The following is a 13403-nucleotide window of genomic DNA, read 5'->3' as shown; positions in this document are numbered from 1 at the left end:
TGTAGTTAGTGGGTAGCGGACACGCGTTTTTTTTAATCGCTTACATCATTTCCTGTATATATAGTTCAATATTCGCGCCAACGGGAAAATTGGTACTTCAGACTGACAGTATATAAACAAAGAAAAATATATAAAGTCGACATTTTTTTTTATAGTTTATGCGCATCAGTCCTAAAGATGATTTTGTTTCATAAAGTTTAAACTTTGACTTCAATTTTCGCATTTTTCATTAATATTCATTTATATTTATTTATATTCAATTAAAAGAATTTCTTTTTGAAATTTAATGAAAACTCTTCATTTTTTAAAGAATAAAAATTTTTAACAGCTTTTCTTTAAATTTAAAAAAAAATTACTTGAACAATTCGTGCAAGAAATCGTCAAGATACTTATAACAACAACTCGAATGTAAGATATTTTTAACTAAATAATTAAACTTTTCAGCACAACTGGAACAATTGTTCAAAAGTAAAAAGATATATAAAATTTATTTCAATGAAATTTGACAAAATTTAAACAATTCAAATTTTTTTAAAGTTTCAATTTTTTAAAATTGTTTTAAAAATTTAAACAATTAAAAAATTGACAATTTTGGCCATTTTCATTGAAATAAATTTTATATTTTAATGAATTTTATTTGTTTACTTTTGAACAATTGTTAAAGAATTGAATAATTGTTAAAGAATTTTGAATACATTTTTTCAGGAAACAAATTTTTACGGAATTTCTAAATTAAATTTGATTCAAAACTTCAATACTTTTTGTTAAACAAAAATTTAAAAACTTATTCTTACTTATTTTCCCACAGGAATTAAATTTTCAAATAATTTCAATGAAGAATCTCATGAAATTTAATTATTTCTAAAAATTGCAACTGTAATTCTTCCAAAATTCAATTATTATTTTTTAGATAATTTTTTTAAATAAAAATTTTAATATTTTTTTTCTTTTGCATTCTCTTCAATTTTTTAAGAATTTAATTTAAAACCCTTTTAAAATTGAATTAATTCCTAAAATTCCTGTTATAATAACGCTTTAAATATTCAATTATGTTCTAAAATTTTAACTGAAATTGTTTTTAATTAAAAGAGTTCAACGACGACAATTGAATTATTTAAATAGAATATAATTTTTGTAAATTCATTGAATAATGTATTTTCAAAAATACAATTATATTTATAAATAATTTTTGAAGATGAAAAAATAAAATTCTTTAAAATATAAAATTTTACAAAAATTCCAATTGTTTCAATTTTTTAAAATTATTTTCGGGAATTCAAGTATATCTTCAAAAAATGTTAATTACTATTTTTCAGAAACCTAATTTTTTCAGAATTTCCAAATTTAATCTTTCAAATTTCAATAATTTTTGTAAAATAAATATTTAAATACTTATTGTTCTTTATTTGCTTCAAATTTCGAAATACTTTCAATGTAAAATCATTGGAAACATTTTTTATGAAAATTCGAACTGCAAGTCTTTCGAAATTTAATTATTTTTTTTAGAATTTTTAAATAATATTTAAAACTTTCAATTTTTAAGAAAGCTAACAAATTAATAATTTTTTATATTTAAATATTATTCTACTTTTACAGCAATTAGAATTTCAAGGAATGAAATTTAAAAACTTTTTGAAATTTAATTATTTCTAAAGAATCATACATTAACATTTCTAATTATTTTCTAAAGTTTTAACTAAAATTCTTTTTCAAATCAATTGTTAACAGAATTCAATTATTTAAATACAAAAGTAAATAATTTATGAAATAATTAATTATTATAAAATGTTTTGTCAAACTTTTAACATAACAATTCGAACTATAAAACAAAAAATTGAAATCATAAAACACTAAATTCTAATTATTTTCTAAAGTTTTAACTAAAATAATTTTTTAATTTAATTTTTATCAGAAATTCAACTACGAGAATTCAATTATTTAAATACCAAAAATAAATAATTCATGAAATATTTAATAATTTTTAAAAATTGCAACCATTCCTCTTTATAAGGTTTTTGAAATTTTGGTTAAATTTCCTTACTTTATACTTGTTTATTGTTTAAAAATTAACTGTCAAACTTTTGACATAACAATTCGAACTATAAAACAATTTGGCATCAAAAAACACTAACTTTACGTGAGAACAGATTATCTCGATTATTATTATATAATTATGCAAAATACCAAAAAGAATACCTTCTTCTATTATTTCCAAAAAATTCCAACCCAAAATATTCTTTTTTTTTAAATGAAAGATGTAAGTATTTTTCAAAACCACTATTTTCTCCCGGAGATCCTTCAATTAATCATTAATGCTTCATTAATTAAGAATTAATGCGTTAAAATGAAAGCAAACTATACGAAATTTGAATGTTCATAAATCATATTATAAACTACCTTATTCTTTTTTAAACGATGTGTACATATTATAATGAATATATTTTTATTATTATTGCCAACTGTCTATTAATCACAATAATTTTAGGTAGACTATTAAATAGATTTACAGTGTACAATAAACATCTTGTTATTAAAATAAATAATTTTAATGACAATTTTACTTGTAGCATTATATTTATATAGGTGAATAATTTCCTTACTAATATGATATCGAACTGAAAACTAATTACCATATCTCTAGTATTTATTTTTCTCTTTCTAAGCAATAAAATATTTGCCAAAAAAATATATTGTCGCAATGTAAGTTTAATTGATTCACTATATCTCTATTTTTTTTTATTTTTCTAAGTAATTTGAGTTATCGCGCTTTGTCTTATCGAGAGTTGACTGTACCTATTTTTTTCTATTTTAAGCAGTAAAATATTTTCCAAAAAAATATATTAAATTAAATACAAATATATAAATATACGCATAAATTAAAATTTAATTATAGCAAAGAAAATGCTTTATGAAATAACTTTGTATAAATCTAAAGAAAGTGGAAGAAATAGCAAAAAGAATTAATATCCATAAAATAAAAAAAAATTAAAACAAGTAAAATAAATAACATAAATAGGAAAATAAAATAAATGCAGAAATAGATAAATAAGAGTAATAAATTAATAATAAATGAATAAAATAAATAAATAAAAGAAATAAAATCAAATATCAATCTTGAAAAATATACCGTAATTTACGCGCGTCACCACAATAGAGAACATTACGTAAAAAAATTGTACTAGTCTGTGAGTCAATGTCATTGAACACACCTTTATTCCTTGAATTACAAAAACAAATTCTATGAAATTTCTATACAAATATGAGTTTGAATTTAAAATGTTTCTTTGCTTCCCAATGGTTCACATTTAATTTTTATGCAATATACCTACATTTTTTCTATAAATCTCATTTATATAAAACTATATTATTCATTTATATAAAAAAGAGAAAAAACACTGCAAAGTATTTTCTATATATAAACGTCCTTGAATTACTGTTATTTTATTATATAATTTTACAAAAGGAAAAAAAAGGAAAATAGTATAAAATATTGATTTTTATTCTTTAAAATTAATATTAATCAACTAATAACTCTCAATAATAATTTTCACCAAAATCAAGGAAAATTTATGCGATTTATGTTTCAAAACAAATAATTTATTCTGTTGAATAGACCCAAATTTTTGGTTGTATATGTATTACGAATAAAGAGAATTAATATTTTCGCACTTGAGTCAAATAAATTTTAATGTTAATAATAAATTTTATTGTTAATAATTGATAAAAATGTTTGAATAAATTTTACATTGGTGAAATTTACAACGATCGTTAAATTAACGATATATAAGAAAATATTTTTCTGCGCTTAAATTTTTCTATAAAAAAATGTACAAAAAATGTTTTGCATAAAAAATGTATTTTTTAAAATCAATAAGTATATAGTTTTAGAAAGAAACATTTGTAAACAAAACATTTTATTGTTTTCTGCGTGGAAAATATATTTTTTTCACAATCGTTGATCATATAAATGCTGTGAAATTTATGGGCTTTAAATTTTTCTTTTAAAGAAATAATTTGATAGAACAAAAATTTTGGTGAAACCAAACAAATATTGCACATAATTTAATGTTAATTAAAATAATAAGTTCATTTTAATATTTTCTTAATTAAAATAATAAATAATTAACACCAAACGCAGGCGTCGCAGTACCTTTTTTCAGCAAAAAAGGGGAATTTTTTTCCTCAAAAAATCAAATCAATTATTTACAATAATTTTTTTATTAAAAACTTCTGAGAATTTTCAAATGTATTTGTTTACAATTCAATTTTACGAAATTTCATCGATTATTCGGAAATAATTCAATTAAATATATATTTGAAACTACTATAAAAACTTCGAATAATTTTAATTGAACTTTTTGAAAAAAATTAATTCTACAAAATTTGTTAGTTGAAAATACGAAAAATTCAGATTTTTAAAGATTTCAATTTGAAACTTTTTCAAAATTCAATTATTTCTAAAAATTCACGCTATAATGCTTGTAATATTCAATTATTATGTAAAATTTTAACTAAAATTCACTTTTAAATCAATTTCTATTAGAAAATTATACGAAAATTCAATTCTTTAAATACAAAAATAAAAAAAATTATATTAAATAATTGAATGTTTTTTAATATTGAATCCTAATAAAGAATTTTATCAACAAATTTTTAATTAATTCAATTATTTCGACGAATTTTAATAAAATTTTTAAAAGTAATTACATTTTTCGAGGAATTTGATTAAAATTGTACTAAAAATAATTGAAATTCTGCGATGAGTTTCATTATTTATGAAAATAATGTAATTATTGCGCGAAGAAATTTATTAAAAGTTTGTAAATAATAGAATTCCTGTGAAATTATTTTTTTTATTTATAAAATTAATTAAACGTTTGCGTTGAATTTTATTAAAAAATTTTTTAAATAATTGAATTCTTTTGGAAAATTTTATTAAAATAGTAGATATTGAATATCATTGAATTTAGGAAATTTTTTGCAAATAATTGAATTTTGAAGAAGAATTTTATTATTTATAATAAGAGAATTGGAATTTTGACGAGAATTTCTTTAAATTTTTGAATATAATTGAATTTCTGCAAAGAATAAATTTTATTATTTTTGACCAGGGTGTCTACTATTTTCGTTTAACAAAATTCCCGGTTATTTCCCGGTTTTTCCCGGCTATATCCTAATTTTTTCCCGGTTTTTTTTTCTTATCAAATGTAAATTTAAATTTGATTTTAAACATAAATAAATCATTAAATTTTCTGAAAATAATGTTTTTTTCAATAATTTTAATTAAAAACTTGGAAAATACTTGAATTAAACAAAGAATTTTTTCAAGTTTTTAAAAATAATCTTGTCTCTTTATAATTATAATTGAAAATTGGATTTTTCAATTTTATTAAAATTACATTGATAATAATTGAACTTCTGCAAAGAATTTTACTATTTATAAAAATAATTGAATCCTTCCAAAGAATGCTATTATATTTATGAAAATAATTTAATTTTTGTGAAGAATTTTATTAAAATTTTTAAAAATAATAAGCAGCAATAATTAATTATTTACTTAATATGTAATAAACATTTAATTTGCTCAAGGAATAAATAAATATCATTTATTTGAACATTCAGAAATTTAAAATGATAAAAATTTAAGAGAAGTTCAATAATTATAATTATTAAATAATAATAGAATAGTATAATTTTTAGAAGCAAAAAATTGATTTAAAACTGTAAGAGGGACTTAAAATTTTAAAAATAAAATTATAATTATGGTCACTAACTTCCCTTGATTATTTTCGAAAAATTTAAATAAAATTCTTTAAAAAAATTCAATTATTTTTCAAAAAAAGTAAAAAAATTTCAATGATTTGTTTAGAAAAATTCAATTATCTTGAAACAATAGAATTGAAAAATTACAACAATTTTATTTTTTAGATTTAAAAAAAATTTTGCGAAAGTTCAATTTCATTAAACAATTTTAAGTATGTATATTTTTTTAAATTAACTAATAAAAAATTTAATTATTAATCTTCGCAGTAAGAAACATGAATACATTAGAATTTTACTCTTTATAATATTCAATTATTAATCAATTATTAAATTAAAATACTTTGAAAATTCTATTTGTTAAAAAGTTTCTAATGAATTTCTTTAACAAATTTAATTACATATTTTCAGTCGAATTTCACAATATTTCTATTAACTCCATAATTTTTTTAAAATTTATTTACATAATAGGTATATTTGAATTGGTAACTGATTTTTTATCATCAAATTAATTATTTTTAAGTAACTTAAATTTAGAGAACAGTATAAATATCTATAAAAATTGAAATAAAAATTGATTTTTTAAAAACAAATTAAAATAATAAAACTTTTTTAATTTTTGTGAAAAAATTCCCGGTTCGGTATAAAATTCCCGGCTAATTCCCGGTTTTTCCCGGTCAAATAAAATTCCCGGTTATTTCCCGGTTTTCCCGGAATTCCCGGTTAGTAGACACCCTGTATTTTGAAAATAATTGAATTTTTCCAATTATTATGATCCACAAGTTTTGAACGTTCAAATGAACGAAACATTTTTTATAAGAAATATTTTTATAAATTACTGTTCACAATAAAAGTTAAAAACTTAGATTTTACACTTAGAAACTTTATAATTAATTCTCTTTATAGTGACACAAAATTATTGTTACAAAAATTTAAATTGAAGAAGAAATAAATAAATTTCGTTCATTTAAACGTTCAGAACTTTAGAATCATCAATTATTTGAAATTTCTCTAAAATTCAAATTTTTTAAAAGTGTTTTTAACAAAAATTCCTCGTTAATTTCTTTATTTTTAATAATTAATTAAATAGATATATTAAAAAATTTAACTATCAGAATAATTTAAATTTTGAAAATTTTTGCAAAAATTTAAGTTCTTTAGAATTTCTAATGAAATTCATTCAAAATTGAAATTTTTAAAAATTTATCTATTTATGAAAATTGTAAACGCAACTATTTTAAAATTCAATTAATTTTGAAATGTATAAATAAATAAATATTTCTAAGTTATAATTTTATGACATAGTTCTTTAAGAATTAAATTATTTAAAAAGAAATTATTGTCAAAAATGGAAAAAATTGAAGGTTTTGTTTTAGAATTTTTGTTTTTTTTTAGAAAAAACTATTAATAATAATATTTGAATGTTAATTAATTATTTTTCCAGAGGTCTGCATTCTGTTGAATAAACCACCTTATAATTTATAAAATTCTTCACGATATCTATGTTATTTAAATTATTAACATAAAAAAACATATTTATATTATGTTGTGGTGTTAATAATAAAAATAAAGTAAAATAAAAAAAAATAAAAATAAAATAAAAAATTTTAAAAATGAAATAAAGCGCACTGAATTCTATAACATTGAGTCTAAATTTTATGATAACACTTTGAAAAAGATTTCAAAAAAAAAAGAAAAACTTGTTTATTTTTTATTAAAAAAAGGGGACAAATCGTCAAAAAAGGTGAAAAAGGGGATAAAATTGAAATAAGGGGACAAAAGGAGAAATGTTCTTCAAACTTGGCAGTTTAGTGAAATTTTAGAATTTTAAATCCTTTTTTTGTATATGTGATTAAATATTTTGTCAATAACGAAAGAGCGGATCAACGTAACAATAATTAATAACTATTTTTCAATAAATATTAATAAAAAAATGACTCGATAAATTTCCCTCTATTATTACAGTTTTTTCTTCTTCGTTCTTTTGGACTAATTGACATTTATAGAAACAATATAATACAATGTACGTTAATTCAAAAAGAATGTTTGCGCTAAGATGACTGGCAATTATAAGAAAATGGCTTTGTCACTGTTGTTATCTCGAATGTTTTACGACCAAAGATGTACAATCGATATCATAAAGATCCCGATATGTATTATTTTGTTCCACTATTTGAAGGAATCAAAAGATTTCTTATCAAAAGATCGCAAATTGTGCATCAAAATCAATTTCCAATAATATATATGTGCGACATTTCGTATAATATTAAAATTACATTTTTTCGGTTCAGAAAAATTGTTTCACGCAAATTTGAAAAATTGGAAAAAAAGGAATAAATTGGAAAATATAAAAATTCGGTATTTTTATACGGACCGTCTCACAAAACTATAAACTCTCCCCCAGATCTAAGATGTATGTCAATGATCTCTAAATGCTTATCTTTTAAACATTTAAAGATAAATAAGTTTTGCTTTTTTGCTATCACGTTAAACCTGATTGGATTCCTGAAAGAACCTATTATTATTATTTATGAAAACAATTGAATTCTTGCGAAAGAATTTTATTAAAATTTTTCAAAATACCTAATTGAATTGTTTTAAAACATTTTAGGTATTCAAATTTTTATAAAAATAATACAAATTTTATAAATAAAATAATAAATAAATAAAATAATAATACATAAAATAATAAATACATAAAATAATAAATACATAAAATAATAAATAAATAAAATAATAAATAAATAAGATAATAATCAAGAAAATAATAATATATAAAATAATAAATAAATTAATTAATTGAATTTTGATAAATTTTTCATTACAAACTATATCTTGTCAAACAGTCAATAATTATTATTTAAATATTCAGCGAGTTCATATTTGGAAAAAGTATTTTATTTTATTTCTTTTTTAATACTAAAGAGTGCGACTGGACCTTAGAAATAATTTGAACTTTACGTTATTTAATTTGGTGGTCCGCTCTTAAAATTTTATTTTCCTAAAATTTCTTCACGTTCAAATAAACAAAAACTGAATTTATTAAAATATTTTTATAAAAATTTAATAAATAAAAATGGAAATTAATTTAAATTCAACACATTTCTATTTATAGTTGAGAATCAATTTCTTTTTTAATATACAAGAAAATTTTATGATTGAAATACAAATTAAATTAAGTGAGTATATAGGTAATATATAGGATAGTTTACAAATTACGATACACTACTCCCATGAAAGGGGTGAAGGACGTGTGAAAAATATTTTATTTTCGATGAAAAAATGTGACAAAGTAGTAAGGGGTTAATAAATGAGTCAAAAATAACTCGGTAAAATATTTTTTTTTTGGTATTAAAATACAAATTTAATGAAGTAAAAAAAGTATTGTCGTTCATTTGAACGAAATAAAAGAAAAACAAGCATAAATTTTTAATAATTATTTTCCTTTCCTCCCCCATTGGATTTCACATGAATTCAATTACATTTATAAATTTCTTCGCAATAATTCTATTATTTTTATAAATAAAACAATTTTTACAGGGATTCAATTATTTTTATAAATAATAAAATTCTTTTAAAAAATCAATTATTTTCATAAATAATACAATTTTTCGCACAAATTCAATTATTTTTAAAATACAATATTTTAATCAAATTCCTCGAAAAATATACATAATTATTCTTAAAAAATTTGTATTAAAATTTGTCGAAAAAATTTAATTATTTAAAAATTTATTGATAAAATTCTTTATGAGAATTTAGTTTTAAGAAAAATTCAATAATTCAATAAATTATTTATTTGTGCATTTAACAATTGAATTCTCGTAGAAATTTCTAATAAAAATTGATTTAAAAATGAATTTTAGTTTAAATTTTAGATAATATAATAGGTAATAATTGAATATTAAAAGCATTATAGTGTGAATTTTTAGAAATAATTGAATTTAGAAAAGGTTTCAAATTAAAATCTTTGAAAATTTGAATTTTTAATACTTTTAACTAACAATTAATTTTTTTAAAAAAGAAGTTAATTTTTTTTTAAATTATTTGATGATTTTATTTTCTAAAATATATTAAATTGAAGAATTTCTGAATAATCAAAATTTCGTATAATTGAATTGTAAACAAATGGATTTGGAAACTTTCAAAGAACTTTTTCAAAAATTATTAAAAATAATTGATTTAAAGATAAATTTTAGTGAAAGATTCTAGAGAGAAAGGTAATAAAAATTTTTGTCAGAAATTCAATTCAATTCAATTCAAAAAAAATATTCAAACATTTTTTTAAAATCTCGTCAAAATTTCAATTATATCTTTATAAATAATAAAATTCTCCGAAATTTAATTATTTTCAAAAATTTTCCTCCATTCAATGATTTTTGATATTTACTATTTTAATAAAATTTAACTAAAAAAATAAATTATTTTAAAAAAAATGTTAATAAAATTCTACGCAAACAATTAATTATTTTCATGAATAATACAAATTTCACAGAAATTCAATTATTTACTAATTTTTTATAAATTTCTTATCAATAATTCCATTATTTTAATAAATAATAAATTTCTTAGACTAGAGGAATTCAATTGTTTTCATAAACAATAAAATTCTTTTTAGCAATTCAATTACCTATTACTGACATAAAATAAAACTCATCGCAGAAAATTCAATTATTTTCAAAAGTAATAAAATTCTTTGCAGAAGTTCAATATTATGTTCAAAATTTTTTTAAAATTCTCGTAGAAATTTCAATTATTTAAAAAAAATTTAGAGGAATTCAATGATTTTCAAATTTTTTATAAATTTATTCGTAATAATTCAATTATTTTTATAAATGATAAAATTCTTTTAAAAAATCAATTATTTTCATAAACAATAAAATTCTTCGCACAAATTCAATCAACTATTTTTAATCCAATTTTAATAGAACTCTTCGAAAAATGTTATTATTAAATTATTTAAAAATTTGTTGATAAAATTCTTTATGAGAATTTAATTTTAAGAAAAATTCAATTATTCAATAAATTATTTATTTTGGTATTTAAATAATTGAATTCTCCTATAGAAATTTCTAATAAAAATTGATTTTCATTTCATAAAAATGAATTTCAGTTAAAATTTTAGATTCATAATTGAATATTAAAAGCATTGAGACGTATATTTATTAAAATAATTGAATTTTGAAAAGGTTTCAAATTAAAATCTTTGAAAATATCAATTTTTCATACTTTTAATTAACAATTCTGGAGAATTAATTTTTTTGAAAAAGTTTTATTCAAATTCTTTTGAAATTGCAAAATTGCATTGTAAACAAATGAATTTGAAAATACTCAAAGAACTTTTTTAAAAATTATTAAAAATAATTGATTTAAAGAAGAATTTTAGTTAAAAATTGTATAGAAAATAAAAATTAAATTGAAATGATGAAAATAATTTTGAAGAAGTTTTCAGAGTCAGTTTTAGAGAGAATCAGAATATTCTTTAGGGTCAGGGATAAAGTAAAAATTTTGTCTGGAAATCATAGGAAAAAAAAATTTAATTCTTATGGCAACCCTGGTAATGAAAATAATAATAATTAAGTTCTTTTTATCAAAAATTATTTGCTTCTTGGTCTTAAAAAAATATTTCACTTTTTGCGTTAACGAAAACATATTGATAACTTCAGTTTCATAACAAAAGTCGTAGTCGAATGTCAAAATTTCAGGGTTTATATGAAATAGATAAATTAATAAATTTTAAATTCGATTTAGTGCAAGCATGAAGAATTAAATTTTTTTTAAATTTTAAACAATTAAAATTTGCATTTGAATAAAAATTACAACTTTCTACCAATGACAAACGATTTAAGGGGACATAACCTAATATTTAAGAAATATTTCCTATTATAGATAAAAAAAAATTGTAATGTTTACTCAAATGCAACTTTTAATTGTTGAAATTTGTTGAAAATTAAATTCTTTAACCTTCAACTATAGTATCTACTCTTGTTTAAAGTTTTAAATTCAAACACTAAGAAACTTACAAGAAAACCAATATAAATTAAATAATAAGTCTTTATTAAATATAAAGACTATTAATTAAACAGGAGGTAGACATTTATTTTTTCAGACATGTTCGGTTAAATAATTATTTCTTAAGAAAAATAAAAGTATCTATTCTTTGTCGCTTTTATTATAAAATTAATTATTTATTATCATTACTAAAACCCAAGTTCCAGAAAAAATTTAATTTAAATCAAAAAGATCGGATTTAAAAAAAAATCCTAATTTTTAACAGCTCTGCCGAAAAGGTTCAAACAGAATGGAGAATTACTAAAGTATTAAATTAATAAAATGGAACATAACACAAAATAAAGAAAAGTAGAATCTAATTTTTTTTTCTTATTTAATAAAGGAATAAATTTAAGATGTGCGTGTTGTTTTTTTTTCTCTTTTTTTTTAAGAAGAGGGAAGAGGGGGGCACGTAGTTGTCAAATGTCACGCGCGCGTATATTTCAGAAATATAGTGACTTAATGTCAGTTTCATTGATCGAAGGGGATTGGCCACGTTTGTTCAGTACACCATTAGCATTGTTCTTTTATGTTGTTAAGTCAATAGAATTTTATTTACCATCTTAAGGAAAAGATGACATATCTTGGCATATTGTGCTTCTTTGTTGATCTGATGAAATTATCATTGTCTTCCAGTGCACACTTTTTATATTATTTTATATTAAAAATGAGAATGTAAAAAGAAAAAAAAAACAGAAAGAAGAAATTTTTCACACTTTACACACATCACACAACATCGTTTCATTCACGTGTCTTCAAACCGAAAGAGCGCTTTATCGACTGTAGTAATGAGTCTTTGAGGAAACATACCGAATGATAACGTGTATTCCACTTTCAACTGTAAATTTTATCTTTCTATTTTGATATTAATTGTTATTTTAGAATTGTTGTTTTAGAATGTATCCCGAGTGTTGTATTTTTTATTAGAAAAATAGAATTAAAAGTGTATTTCAATTTCTGTCAGTACTAAATCCGAACTAAACTTTTATTTAAAATAGTATTTGAACTATATTTCTGTCAGTATTAAATCCGTACTAAACTTTTATTTAAAATAGTATTTAAACTATATTTAAATCAGTATTTCAACTATATTTATATCAGTATTTGAACTATATTTAAATCAGTATTCGAACTATATTTAAATCAGTATTAAACTTTGGTTTAAATTATTATTTTAACAATATTTGAATCAGCATTAAATCCGTAAGAAACTTTTATTTAAATTATTATAAAATTTGTTTTTAAATTTGATTTTAAAATTGTTTTTAAATTGGTATTAAAATTGTATATAAATTGGTATGAAAATCATATTCAAATTAGTATTAAACTTGTGTTTAAACTGTACAAAAATAAAATTAATTTAATTAGCCACTAATTAGGTTAATTTATACCCATATTATTTCACCTTGTCAGTTAATTTTTATTTTGGTAAATTTTTACAAGAGGTAAAACCAGTTGATGGTTCGGAAAAAGAAATTCAAATTACCGGCGCTTTCGAGCTTTCAAACAAGATGAAAACAGTTCTTTAAATGTCTTTGTCAAGTACACTGGTAATTTAACAACAATTAACTTCATGGACACAATAAAACAAG

Source organism: Leptopilina heterotoma, unplaced genomic scaffold (assembly GCF_015476425.1).
Source record: "Leptopilina heterotoma isolate Lh14 unplaced genomic scaffold, ASM1547642v1 Lhet_121, whole genome shotgun sequence".
NCBI classification, from domain to species: domain Eukaryota; kingdom Metazoa; phylum Arthropoda; class Insecta; order Hymenoptera; family Figitidae; genus Leptopilina; species Leptopilina heterotoma.
Note: the sequence above shows the minus strand (reverse complement) of the source record.